Consider the following 13,739-nt stretch of genomic DNA (forward strand, 5'->3'; position numbering starts at 1 on the left):
TCAAACGCTGCCTGTTGTATGCCAACCTCAGATTTCTCAGGTTGTAATGCAACAGCCCCTTGACCCTGTGACTCAACCACAATCGCCAACTAGTGGGGCGACACAGGTCCAGACGGGTACTATTACCCCACACCTTGGTCCAAAGGTCAGTATAGCGCAACAGCACATGGCTTCACAACCGTGGCTGGTGCAATACCAACAACCACAATTCCAACAAGTATACCAAGGTTCTGAGCAGCAGATCTTTGCAAACAGTGGACAGCCGTACATTCAAAACGGTCAAAATCAACCATTTTACAATGGTCATGTCCACCAACCATATCAGTCATACCAGCATCAAATGCATTATGCTGGCATGCAAAGACCAACTGCTCAGGCAATCCCATCTTACCCTAGGTATGCTTCACCTAACCTGAATCAACAGTTACCATTCATGGCAACTTTAGAGTTACCTGATTTACACCGGTTAACAAACGATCCCATTGCTTACGCCCCTTGGTGGCTAGCGATTCCGCATAAACTTCCATCAAATATTCCTAAATTTAATGGAAAACCGAGTGAAGATCCATCGAATCACGTGATGACATTTCATCTATGGTGTTCATCAAACACCCTAAATGATGATTCGATAAGACTTCGCCTCTTTCAGAGGACGTTAACGGGTCCAGCGGCAAAATGGTATATTGAATTGCCTAGAGCTTCGTTCGACAACTTCAGTACCTTAGCCACAACCTTTTTAACCCATTTTCAATTACCGATAAGGTATGAAATGGGAACAGAACTCCTTACCAACTTCAAACAGACAACAGCCACTCACATATCTGATCATATACATGAGTGGCGACGTCGTCGCAGGATGGTAAAAACGTGCGTTCCCGATCAGCTATTAGCTGAATGGTTTATCAAGTCATTATTACCTTCCATCATGGAAGATGTGGCAAAGGGGGGAGTCGTAATGGAAGAGCAAGTTATAGCTCGTGCGCAATATCTAGACTTGATCTATACTCAGTCCGGCACGCTCTACGACAAAATACCTGATGCCCCTAGACCGGAATTCTCAATTGCTCCTCCTCCTAAATCGAACAATGACTCTCACATCGGCGATGGCGTGATTGGCAAAACAGACACGAAATCGATAAAGGCTACATCTAAGAAGGCCCGTAAGATTTCAGATCAAAATGCAAAAGACGAACTTCTTGCTTCGGAAGTAAATGCCGTATCGACAGATAAGGGCAAAGAAACCAAACAACCAGGAAGCAAGAAGAAACAAGGCAAAGGGAAGAAGAAGAAACAGGATGAGCCATCTCCTGAAAAACCTTCTTCAAACCCTCCTGGAAATAGGAAACCCCCTTCAGGATGTCAAAATATGTGATGAGGATCACTGGACAAAAGAATGTCCATACAAAGCTGAGATTAAGAAATTCTTTAAAAGTTCGAAAACCTCGGCAGTGTTAACTGATCCGTTTCCAAATCCAGGAACAAATCTGCTTGATAGTGGAAATGCTTCCCCATCTCAAGTACTAATGTTGTCGGTTTCGAAACAGCAGAATGATGCTTTGATTTCGACAAGGAACAAAGATTACGGGAATCCGCAGCTGTCGAACGACAAGGATAAAGATCAACCAAGTAGTTCGAAAACAACTTCGACAGAAGTTGTACCACCCATCATTCCTGAATTAACAATAAAACCGTCGAAGGGAGTAGTACACAAGTCGACATTTAATCCCCGCGCTAGAGCGGCGCAGCATTATAACATAGTGGAAGATTTGGCCCAATCGCCATCCGCTATGTCGACTCTTGAAGTACTACAAAATTGCCCATCCCAAAGGCAGGCTTTGTTATCAGCCATTGGTGGTATAGATCCTAAGGATTCCAATCTTGTATCCTTCGACCACAAAGGATACGATCCTCAGTTACCAGCTCAACTAGCTTTCCTTTTTCAAGTGAAAGCCCTCAACAAAACTGTTCATTGAACAATTATTGATGAGGGGGCATCTACATGTATTATGTCGATGAGTTGCTGGAAAACTTTAGGATCTCCAACCTTGTCCCGGTCCTCGACAACATTAAAAGCATTTGACGGAAGGACATATACCCCATATGGTATCCTAAATAACTTGAAAGTTGAACTAGGGGGGAAAACAGTAGAAATAGATGTTGAAGTCATCGATGGGAATCTTGGTTACAACATCCTACTAGGAAGACCATGGATATATGCCATGGCAGCTGTTGTGTCGACCTATTTTAGAAAGATTGCATTTCCCTTTCAAGGAGGGATTACAATAGTCGATCAACAAAACTTCCTCCCCAATGGTTCTCAAGTTACAGGAAGCATTCCCACGATCCATGGAAGCCCCCATTCGCTTCAGAATATCGGAGTAGGCCTACTAAAAGATCCTATACTAATGGGAACTTTTGCTCTTCCACCTCCAATATATCTGGCGGAAGTAGCATCGATAGGAACCTGCAATATGATATCTTCCACAAAGATCTCAGAAAACGATATCAGCATGGATCATGCAATGGTTTTGCCCCCAAGCCCAATAGAAATATTATAGCAGTCAATGTTTCTAGCATGGGAGGCAAACCCGAATCAACGCTCATCAAGCGTTTGGGTAGAAAGGTCTAGAGAATATGGTACCCCTTCAGATCCTTGGTCGCGAGTGCATGGAACTGACGAAGGAATTGTACAATCAATGTTGATTGAAGGGGCACCATGGAGTGATTGCCACCATCGTTCCCTTCTTCCGGATTATGAAGAAGATACTCAAGATGACCTTTATCATCCTTCAGTTTTTGAATTCCTATCAAATACTGTAAATACAGTGGATTTCGAGCGAAACTTATCCAACATTGAAGAGACTATAGCCATAAATATCTCGACTAAAACGGATGTTGTAGAGAATATTTATGTCGGCAAATGTTGTTCTCCTTCAGAACTGGAAATATATAACACTCTTTTTCGCGAATTCAGAGATGTCTTTGCTTGGTCATACAGTGAAATGCTAGGCATCGACTCGAGTATCGTTGAACACGAAATTAAGATGTATCCAGATGTCAAACCGGTATGACAACGGCTCAGGCAGGTGCACCCCAAGAAAGCCGCTGCCATTAAGGCAGAAGTTGAAAAACTTCTTCATGCCGGTTTCATCTACCCGGTTCTTCTAACTGATTGGGTATCGAATATTGTCCCTATTATGAAGAAACAAGGGACAATTAGAGTGTGTGTCGATTATAGGGATGTAAATCAAGCTTGTCCAAAAGACAACTACCCTACACCCTTCATCGACCAGATAATTGATGAATGCGCCGGATGCGAAATCTTTTCATTCATGGATGGATTTTCCGGGTATAATAAAATAAATATCCACCCACAGGACCAGTCAAAGACTGCCTTCATTTGTCCCTGGGGCACATTCGCATATCGAAAATTACCCTTTGGTTTAAATAATGCAGGGGCGAGGTTTCAGAGGGCAATGAATTATGCCTTCCACGACATCAAAAACATCGTTCAACCATACCTTGACGACCTTCCAGCTCATTCGCGAAAGCGGACTGATCATCCGCAGCATTTAAGAGCGATATTTCTACGTTGCCGACACTACAAGATACGACTCAATCCGCACAAATGTGTATTTTGCGTCAGTTCTGGTCGTTTACTTGGCTTTGTAGTCTCCAAGGATGGGATTCGTCTCGACCCGTGCAAGGTCCAGGCAATCATAAATTTGCCTCCACCTTCAAATTTGCTTCAGATTCAGAAACTCCAAGGGAAAGCAAACTTTCTGAGGAGGTTCATTCCAAATTACGCCGAACTTGCTAAAGGTTATACATGTCTTTTGAAAAAGGAGGTACCCTTCGTCTGGGATCAGGTTGCACAAGCTTCCTTTGATGCTTTAAAAGATTCCTTAATGAAAGCATCATTAATGTACGCCCCTAATTATCAAAGAGATTTTAACCTGTATCTGGCTGCAGCAGATACAACCATCGCAATGGTTTTAGTTCAAGAAGTCGATGGAATTGAACACCCTATATATTATTTAAGTAAAAACTTAAATGATACAGAAAGCAAATATTCTTATGTTGAAAAACTAGCGCTTGCAGCTGTTCAAGCGATACAAAGATTTCGACACTATGTCCTCTTCCGGAAAACTACCATTCTATCAGATTGCAACCCCATGACTTATATATTATCGCGACAGTTGCTGGGGGGCAAATATTCAAAATGGATAGCAATCCTTCAAGAGTTTGATATGGAATTCGTAAAATCCAAATCAAAGAAAGCTCTAGTTTTTGCAGAATTATTATGCGATCTCCCATTGTCGTCCAACGATGAAACATCCGAAGAATCAATCGTGGATGAGAATTTGTTTCTGATATCTACAAGCAATGAGTGGTATGGAGATATAATAATTTATCTCCAAACCCAAAAGTTTAGGCCTAACACCTCTCACTCTGAACAAAAACGTATTCGATACCAAGCAAAAGACTACATGATCGTCGGTGATACACTATACCGTCGTGGTATCGATACAGTTCTGAGAAGGTGCCTCACCCATGAGGAGGCCAAGAAAGCCCTGAATGAGTGTCATTCAGGAGCTTGTGGGGGGCATCAATCTGGATATGCTACAGCACAAAAAATCTTACGAGCAGGATACTTCTGGCCAACAATGTTCAAAGATTGCATAACCGCAGTCAGAAGTTGCCATGCTTGTCAAATTTTTGATAGCAAAACCAGAAGACCACCCGCACCTCTACAGCCAATAGTTGCTGTTGGGCCGTTCGCCAAATGGGGCATCGATTTCATGACATGTAACCCCACCTCGACCGGGGGGCATGGGTATATCATAGTCGCAGTTGACTATTTTACCAAATGGGCCGAGGCAATGCCTACATTAGATAATACTGGTGAAACAGCTGCCCTTTTCTTTTTCAATCATGTAGTCGCCAGATTCGGCGTACCACAGGCTATAGTCACAGATCATGGATCGCATTTTCGCAATCACATGATGCTCGAATTAGCTGCCAAACTAGGATTGTCTCACGACAGCTCTACTCCGTATTATCCGCAAGCCAACGGACAAGTTGAAGAGATCAAAAAGGTACTGAAGCGCATGTTGCAAAGGATGATCGGAGTTCACAAAAGAAGGTGGCACCTAATCCTGTACTCAGCCTTGTGGGCTTACCGAACATCGGTAAGAAATGCAACCGGGTTCACACCCTTCCAACTGGTATATGGCCTGGAAGCAGTCTTACCAGTCCAGTGCGAAATCGTGTCTCTTAAACTCGCAATCGATCTCCTCCCCGGAACTTCAGAAGAAGAGGCTTGTTTCTTGGAATTAATCCAATTGGATGAAACCCGTCGTGATGCTGCTTTGGCTAACGAAGCCCATAAGAAACGAGTCAAGGCGCAGTTTGACAAAAATGTCAAACCCCGTGTCTTCTCAGAAGGTAACTTGGTCTTGCTTTACGACCAAGAATCCGATAAATTGGGAGCAGGTAAATTTAAGTCTTTATGGATGGGCCCCTATATTGTTAAACGGGTGTTAGCAAAAGGAGCCTACGAGTTAATGGATTATGATGGAATTCCACTGGCGCAACCTCATAATGGGTTGTACCTCAAGCGTTACTATGCTTAAATAGTAACCAATATGCTTTTGTTGTATTTTGTTTTCGCTAAAGTGTTCGTTTTGGTCGAGTAATCCACCTTTTTACATTTATTTCAGATGTCAAACCTTTTGGAGACATGTGTTGGATATGCCGACGGAGCGAGTCGTAGTTCGCGGAACCTGTCCTCCGCAGCCTGGGCCATTTTTTATCCAAGCGGCGAGTTAGTAAGTTTCAGAGGTGTATGTATTGGTCAATCAACGAATAACATCGCTGAGTATAGCGCGTTGATAGAACTTCTCTTTGATGCCATCACCCACGGGATACGCCGACTAATCGTCAGGCTAGACTCACAACTCGTAATACTACAACTCAATGGTATATATTCCGTCCGAAACCCAGCTATTTATCACATGTTCCTGAGGGTTAAGATTTTGGAAAGACAATTTGATCTTATTCAATACCAACATATTTCCAGAAACTTAAACACATTAACCGACTCATTAGCAAACTATGTGTTAGATAGACATTTGCAACATTTATAAAAAGAAACACATCATCAATGTTTTACATGTGGATCATATAGCTCAACCAGAATAAAACCCCGAAAATCAAAATATATATATATATAGCTGTTTATGGTTTACATATAATGTTCTGTAACCAAGACAAAATTGGTCACATGACCCAAAAACTCAAAATGCTAGGGGGCACCCTAGTCTAATGATGCTCGTGATAGCATGTCACAGCCTGTGCGATCATGCGTAAGAGACGAGTCCATCGTCTAGGCACACCAGTAGTATGCCGCTGTAACTGCAAAGGTAGCTCGTCAATCCTCACATCTGGAATACCGAGAGTAAGGCTCTCAACCTACTCCTGCACAGCTGTGAGAGTCTCGGCCACATCAAAGTCACGAAGAATAACCCTCCCGGCAACCTCTCCTGCTGGGGCAGCGGCTGGCACTCTCAGGCGAACTACTGGACGAACAGGACCAACATCTGCATGTACACATGAGTTCGATTAAAGTCTTGATAGAATAAAGCACAAGGACATTATAAATAAAATGATCCGGATTTAAACAGGAACGCAACAAATTACAGAGATAACCATATACACAAAGATGCAGCGGAAATAATACTTCATTTCATTAATGGAAAATACTTAAATATGCTTACAAACAGAAATGGCAATAAACTAGCTAGGGCGATGGTAGCTTATCTCTGAGAAGAGATGTGATGGCTACATGCCTCTGAACTGTGTTACAATGAGGCTCGAAGGCCTATTTATTGTTGAGGAACAATGGAAAAACCCTTAACATTCCAAAACCTAACCCTAGGAGATGAAACGCCAAACTGTGGGCCCCGTTTGGGGGTAAGTTGGTACATCAACTTCCCGGGGTCGTAACTTTGGCATATGATCTCCGTTTGACGCGTACAATAGCTCATTAGAAAGATCTATCCGAGCACTATCATTGTTGGAACGGGCAACACCAGTCCATTCCATGGACTCGTGTTGCCCCCGGATTCCCCAAAAAGCGTCGTTTAGGGCCTCAAAACGGCTCCGGAAGTTCAGGACCCGAAAAACTGCTAAAAATAGTAAGTTGTGCTACAATTAAGGAAACTGAAAATGCTGAGAAAGACAATGGTGGGGGTCCAGGTGGACTTGGCAGGTGGCCACCAATATCCACCTGGATCATAAAAATAGTAAACAGTGATATGGTCAAAGATTTTACCAATAGCGCCCCATTGCTCGCCATCCGGCAGTACTAAATCCGGATCACCCCGGAAGTCCATGCCAGCATATGGATACTCGGCATAAGCCATCTCCTGACGATCAAACCACATGAAGAAGGTATCAGAAAATGAAATCTGAGACTGGCCAGCATGCCTAGACATATGGTCAACCCATCTCTGCATACGTGGTTCAGTAGGAGAAGGTAAGTCGAGTGCAATATACTGCGGCTGCATCAGTGGTATCTTCTCCAAGGCAAAGGCAGTCAAAATAGAACCAAACCCAAAGTTCTTCAACCCCCCATCCTTTATCTTGGTCAGCTAATTTTTCATCACAAGAAGTACTGCATCGCACCAGTTGAATATTTTCGGTTGGAGGCATTCCAAGGCATGCTGCATATAGGATCTGTTGGCTACATGAAGAGACGCACTACCAGCCATCCTACCAAAAGTAAACAGGATAGACCTAAGGGACCTATTGGTGACATCACGGATGATGATCTTGCCGTCTTTACTCGGCTGAGATCCTTCCCTGCAATACTGGTGGACATAATCTCTCACAGAGTCACTCCCTCGGGCCGAACCTGATAAAGAGATGGGGGCACCCCGCCTCGACAAGCCAGTCAAGAAGTAAATGTCTACTGCAGTCAAGGGGATAGATTTTCCCCTAATCTGGAAAACTTGATTGATAGGATCCCAAGCATCGAGCAAATACTGCAGTAGGTTGATCTGCTGTCCCATGCTAGAGATGCGGAAGAACTTCAGCAAGCCACAGTTCCGCAGCGCATTCACTATAACCGGATCATGTAGGGAAATCATGTCCTCTTCTTCATGTTCTCGTTCTCGCCATGTAAGGGTCATCTTGCTCCAAGATCTATAAAAAACAAACAAGAGAGGAGTTAGATCCTGATTTTTATGAGAAACAGGCAAAAATTTTCATTAAAAAACTGTGCAACAAATTCCTTTTCTGCGCCCAACGCACCTACAGCAGTGTTCCACCTGCGTTGAATGTCAAACTGCCTTCATACTGGCCAACATTCAGTGCAGGTTTCGATGTACCCAGAGTGCGTTGATGGCAGAACGAACCCATCAAACCCCAAGGGCTCAGAAAAGCAGAGAATGAAGCACAGAATGAAAAAAGGAAACCATGAAATGAAAGAGCTCGGGTTTAGCTCCTACCTGGTCCAGACGGCGCCGAGAATCGTCCACAGAATCTCCCGAAATCAGCTGATGAAAATCAAGGGGGAAGAGGCACCTCCAAACCTCCAACAAACCAAGTTCAAATGAAATGGTAAAATGAGAGGTAAAAACACTTTTTAATTTCTTTTTACGTAGTTCAAAGTAAAATATTAGCGTTTTAATCTCATTTTCAAGAAAATGTTATTCATTTCTAACTAGTTTGATGAAGCAATTGAAAATACAGTACTATCTTTGAAAAGACGAAGCTATTTATGGTAAAAAATCAAAACAAGACCATCTTATTGAGCAGTTTTAGCACATATTTCATGCTCGTTAAAAAATAAACATAAGACCGAGCAAGTGTTTCAATCCGCGTTTAAGCTCGTTAAAAAATGAACTATCATCCGGTAAATAACCACCGTGAATGTAGCATTATCAGCCATTAAAGCCTTGGTCGTGCTTGCACCGTCACCTCCACTTTTCCATTGGCCAATCATTCACCTCCATTTGATTGTTTACCCATTTTGAGGAACAACTGCGAAGAGTGATTTCACTAGCCATCCTTGTGACACTGCCATGCTTGGAAAATTCCAACCCTTACCTGGAATCAGCTGCTACCCATTTTATCACTCGTTCCTCAAAAGACGAGTCTTCTTTAAGCTTTTTTCATCTGACTCGTAAAACATGAAAAGATTGCCGAGTTTTGGCCTTCCAGCTCGTTAAAGCGATCGGAAGTGCTATCCCTCCTCTAGATTTTAATCTTTTTGGACCTGAGGGATTATTGTACAAAAATATCGAGCGCTTGTGTTGTTCGGCTCATTAAAACTATCGAAAATTCATCCCTTCTGTATTGTTTTATACTTTTTCGGACTTAAGGGATTAGATGACGAAAAAGGAATTCCGGAGTTAACTTTACGTACCTTTTTCAGACTCTCTAAAAATGAAAAGGACCGAGTTATCTTTGTCGTTAAACTCGTTAAAAACATTAATAACGACAAACTTGTCTTTAGATGAGAACGAGTTTCACTATCGCTAGGCTCGTTAAAACATAGCGATGGGTTTTCCCGAAGGGCAAATTATAGAACAAGCATATGTTATCCTCCTCAAGCTTGACAAAAATAAAGAGGTATTGGTCAGCAATGACTAGGGAAAAATTGGGAAAAACTCAAAGAATCTTTATTGGTAGCAAGTCGCTCTTGAACATGACACTTCCACTCCGTGCCTGAGTCAGGTTGGGTTGTTTCATTCACCGGTCACATCACCATGGTCTCGCCATACCATCCACATTTGGGGTAAATGCTACCGATCCATCACATAAGTGTCGCCGACATGTTCAAGAGAAGTCATCCGTGTCCCATCCACTACCATACATTATACTTCATTCTTTCATGACCGCCACCCTGAACCATATATCATCAGATTGTTTTCACCTCCATCAAAATAATTTGCTCCTTTCCATGTCATTGATGTGGGATTCATCAAGGCCCTCCTTTGACGGATCGCTTCTTGTCGACATTAGCTCATTATCCAAGAAGTTGATCTAGGAACACCCCATTCAGTACTTTGAAGCTTGCATGCCTCAATGGCAAGTTTCTCACTTCCGGCGACAGGTATACATCAATGACCTTCGACCGAAAGATTTTGCATGGTGTTCGACGCCAAGTCCTTTATTCACACCACGTGAATTGTACTACAGTACCTTGAGGGTCATCATCCTTATCGGTGATTCCTCTCGCGCTTGTTAACAGTTTACATCATGGACTGGTAATCAAGTGATGTCTTTCCATGTTCGACTTCAAAACATTTTTCACATGGATCGACTTGTACTTCGAGTGAAGATCGGACGAGATTGAAGACCCCGGATCTAGTTTCATCCATCCGGGTTGCGATATATATTCAGGAAAAATAAAGACATTGACATGTACAGCATTGCAACACAGATAATCATCCTACCAAAAGGATGATGACTTCATCAAAATCATCAGTCTACCATCAGACGATTGTCTGTCCTGTGTACATAAAAATGAATTTATAAAGCTAAGCATGGGAATGCCTGCCTCAGCTAGATCATGAAAATAGTATGAAAAATAATGTATTGTATTGTATCTTATTACAGGTCTCCTCCCAGCATTGAAAGAACTTCGGATCCTCCTAATAAAGCATTTCACCCGATAAACGGCCTCATAATTTAGGGGGCAACTGTTATAGACATTTTTGTGCCTTATAGCTCTAAGCATGAAATTTCCATAAACCAAGGGATCCTAAGTCCCTAAAAGTGTTGTTCCTACCCCTAGAGGAACAAGGTCAACCAATTACAGCTTCTCCCAGAAGTTCTCCACCAGAAACTGCTCAGAATCAGTCAAATCAGGATCATTTCAGCTGCTCCACTAGCTACCTGCGTTGCATAGCACCCAAGTACACTAGCTAGGTGCATTGCAACGCACCTAAATGCACTACCAGGGTGCGCTGAGCGGGAAATGCCAAATGGCAGTGTCATTCTGCGAGGTGGACAGACAATGGAAGCTTCCAGAATCTTCCTTAATGACACTTGCCTCACTGAGTTCGACCAAGGATGAGTAAGAGGCTCTCGGTCTCCAAGTGGAAGAAAGAACTGACAGAGAGAGGCCACAAGTCAAATCATAAGCTGACTCATCCTCTCTGCTTACATCTATATATGGATCCCTCATCCCAGAGATCTAGGGGGCTGGAATTTTGTACTTTGCAGAGAATTGCTGTTGGTTTTGACATTGAGATTAGTGCATTGGGTGATTAATGCTTTGTTGGAGGTGAGGAAGGGATTCCTTTGCTGGGAGGTTGATGCTGGATCGGGACTCACTTGGTTGTATCTCCTCCTCGATCTTCTTGTTATATCAATAAAACTATTTGAGTTTCTCCTACATGCTTGTGTATCAATGATGTTTTGTTATATTTGCATGTTTAGCTTAAATCTGATCCTAAGCTAGTTATGAATGTAAATCTATGTCTTTGTGTAATTTTTCTCTTCTGTGATCTTGCAGGAACTTGGTGAAGCTAGGCAAGTAAGGGAGCAGGTAGCTGGAAGCTATCAAAGAGAAGAGTGATTGGATCAACGGGCTAGCGCAAGACACAGGTTAGTTCATCCTATTCCTCCTCGTTTACATTTCATAAAGAAGAATATGAAAGTAGTTTTCCTTGTTTGTTGCTAAGGCACTGTCACACCTTAGAGTGGGATAGGGGTGTTCTGAGTAGATACTTTTCCCAACAACAGTAGTTGTCCTTTGGATAGGCTCGATTAATATCCCTATAGTCGATGCATATTCTTATTGTCCCCTGTTTTTTGTTAACCAGAACAATATTCGATAACCAATCCGTTAACGGGATCAGATAAATGAAACCTGCTTTCAACAGTTTCTCAACTTCTGCTTTAATTGCAGTAGCTTTTCGTCGGTGAATCTGACGCAAACGTTGCCGGATGGGTTTAGCGTCTGGGTAAGTCTTGATCTCATGAACAACAATCGCAGGATCAATTCCTGGCATTTCCTCATAGGACCAGGCAAACACGTCGCGGAATTCTTGAAATAGGGCCTTATATAATTGAATTTCGTCATCTGTACACGAGGCACCTATATGAATGTTCTCAACAATTCCGAGCTTAACCGAAATGTCAATGGGGATAGTTCGAGATATGTTTCCCAAATTTAACTCCGAATCGGGATGTTTCATTAGATTATGAGGTTCCTTGACATATTCAGTCGTAAAGATTGATGAGAAATCATTTTCAAAATGATCATCCTCAGGTAAAAACGAAGATCTGTGATGGAGATCTTTCCATGGTAAATCATCTACACATAGGATTTCACGAATTTGCTCATCAGAGTGAACAAGTTCAGAAAACGTAGTTAAATCTGAGGTTGATGTGAAAAGTGATTCCTCACGGACCACATTCATTAAGTCATTTTTGGTTGAACACGGGTCGGCAAAAGACTGCATAGCTTCATAGGCAATTTCATATGGACTCAAAAGCATGGAATTACCAAATGAGTCTATTTCAGATTCAGAAGGAACGATCCAAGGATCGTCATAAGAAATGGTGTCTGATGTAATCATATGAATGGTTGCAAATGAAGATGATGCGTTGATTGGAGGAAAAGGAAAAGTTCCCAGTAAACCGGCATCTTTAACTAATCCTACTCCAACATCCTTATATGGGATAGTCGATTTACCGACACGCTGAATACTCTCCGAAGAGGCTGGGTCGGATGAAAAGTAAGCCAGCTGGTCTATTGTTACGATCTTTCCATTATGTGGAAACTTTATTACTCTAAAGACCAATGAAATGACCGTTGTCATAGCGTAAGACCAACTTCGACCCAAGAGAAGGTTGTAGTCTAGAGGGGCATCAACCACCTCCACATCTAGACTAACGGTTTTTCCTTCAACCCCTATAGGCAAATCCTGTAGAATGCCAAAAGGATGAAACCCACGGCCATCAAAGGCCTTAAGAATTGTTGGGGATTGATTTAGTGAAGGAGAACCAAGTGATCTCCAACACTGTATCGACATAATACACGTTGAAGCTCCTTCATCAATTATAGTCTGATGAATAGGCCTGTTTTTGACTATCACTGGGATCTGGAAAGCCATTTGATGAGGCAAACACGGTGTACTATTTTCTAGATCAAAGATTATTAGGTTCGGGTCCTGAACATCAACAGCTCCTATAGCCGACAAAAGTAATTTACGCTGTACTGGGCATGATTGCAGCACTTCCAAAGCCGACATTGCTGAGGGTGAAATAGCTAAATCCTTAACAATGTTATAATTCTGAGCCGCTCTCGCATGTGGATTGAAAGCTGACTTTCGAAGTATACCTTTGGCGGGCGGTTTGATTACTAAGTCTGGATTAGGTTTCTCAATCTGTAGTGGATCGGAACCGGGAGATAAGGTTGATGGATTAGAATGAGAAGATTCTGCTTCTTTACCATCAACAGGACTTTTACTGCCATAATCTTGCGATCGAGTCACAATCCTTACATGGGACATCATCAATATGGGTTTTTCATTGGCACTCAAGGAAGAACCTATCATCTTGCTATTTTGACTTGGAAATGGATCCTTCAAAATAGCAGGAGTTTGGGAACCTTTGACGATCTTCGCAACCTCTGCTCGATGAGGGCAGTCTCTTGTAAAATGTTCTTCATCACAAATGAGACATGGATAACGAGGTTTGCACTTTTCATCATTGGA

Source organism: Pinus tabuliformis, chromosome 6 (assembly GCF_031772625.1).
Source record: "Pinus tabuliformis cultivar Carrire ecotype Pingquan chromosome 6, CPIR1, whole genome shotgun sequence".
NCBI classification, from domain to species: domain Eukaryota; kingdom Viridiplantae; phylum Streptophyta; class Pinopsida; order Pinales; family Pinaceae; genus Pinus; species Pinus tabuliformis.